Consider the following 1,889-nt stretch of genomic DNA (forward strand, 5'->3'; position numbering starts at 1 on the left):
TTTTTTTTTTTTTCTTCTGTTTTGTTGTCGTCTCAACCCCATGTCAGACGACACATTATTTTGTTTGGACTTTCCTTGTTTGGCTCAAGTTGAAAGTTTGGTGGCTCAAGGGAAATAAGTCTGTGAACAATAAAACGTCGCGGGATATAAAATGAAAGGTGTTTTTACTTTGTGGGTGGCTGACGGGTGCTCTGGTGTGGTTTTTTCCTTCTTTCCTATCCAACATCTATCGTCCTTATCTCTACTCCTTTTTTGTGTTTGTTACTCTCTCGTAACACATCTATTCTTTGGCACTCTTATGACCCAATTGTGTTGCAACTGCCGTAAATCTCTTTCCTAAAAAAAGTTCTTACTTTGGCTTTGACTTTATGAGTACAAAATCCACGAGCATCAACGGCACGCTGTTATCTCTGTTTTGTCAAGCCTGGCTATTCCGCGATGATCTCAGTTCGAATCCCGAATGAGACATCTTCACTGGCACACCGTTCGAATCTCGAATGAGACGTCCTTGGAGTTTATTAAGCTCTCGGTGGTCTGTAGATTAAGCTCTAGGACTCTTAACCGTAAGGTCGTGGGTTCGGTTCCTGTCAAGAGCCTGACGTTGTGTCCTAGAAAAAGACAGTTTACACAAATTTTCCTCACGTCACCCAGGTAGGAATGGGTACTCGGCTATGGAAAGCGAATATCTTGCAGTTTGTTAGTGTTTCATTGCAGCGATCAGCAGCTGATTGCACTGTATTCTACCCGAAAGGCTGAGAGTATGCCGGAGTGTTCTGGTCTGTAGGGGGGTAACAGTAGTTGTTTACCACAAGGATAGAACAAGCTGCAGAATGTGGATTTGCGCTATCACTGCTTTTCTATCCTTCCACAATACGACTTATAAATAATCGTGTTCACTTTTTAACCACAGCCAAAACTTTTGTTACTCCACTATGAAAAAGCTGCTCGAATAAAACTGTTTAAAAATGGACTGTTACTACTGTTCATCAAAAGTGGTTTCCTCTCGATCAGTAATATTACGCACTGACCCTTCCATGCGCCATATTCGACCCAACCCATTCGAGCAGGCACAACGAATTGATTAAGTGTGCACCCTCACTTAAAAGGCTTGAAGGAGAAATCTTAATATTTAACCCCAGGTTGTCTTTACTTGGGGAACAATTCATCCGAGATAAGGGGCCAAATGAGGCGAATAAAACGTTGTAAGACATTAATTTGATTCCGGGTTTTTTGCTTTTTTTGTTTTTGCTTTTTGTATTTTGTTTTTTGTTTTTCTCATTTCTCTGTTCAATCTAAGGTGTTCTACAGACAGGAACGGTTATTATTGTGAAAGCTTTTCGGTGTCAGCTTCAAATATAACAATAACGTTTCTGGAGCGTCTAAGTCAACTCAGGGGATGTATGAAGAAAAGCTATTGATTTTTCGCCTCTATTATAGACAGTCTCACCCTTTCTCTAACCACACACATACACGCAGACACACACATACACACACACACACACACACACACACACATACACACAAAACATACACACACATTATAGGCACACACACATACTCACAAAATTAAATAAATACACACACGTACACACAAAATTAAATAAATACACACACATGCACACAATATTAAATAAATACACATATACACACAAAATTAAATAAATACGCACACATACACACAAGCTTTGAGCACACATGCGTGGGCGCACTCACATAAGACAACACACACATACACACACATTTACACACACATACTATTATGGTATACGATTCGCATGCACACACATATTTACATGTATTATATTCATGATTATTATTATCAACCATATTACGATTATTACATGCACATTTGCACACACACACAAACACACATTCACACACACAACCCG

The sequence above is a fragment of the Aplysia californica genome, unplaced genomic scaffold (assembly GCF_000002075.1).
Source record: "Aplysia californica isolate F4 #8 unplaced genomic scaffold, AplCal3.0 scaffold00625, whole genome shotgun sequence".
Lineage (NCBI taxonomy): Eukaryota > Metazoa > Mollusca > Gastropoda > Aplysiida > Aplysiidae > Aplysia > Aplysia californica.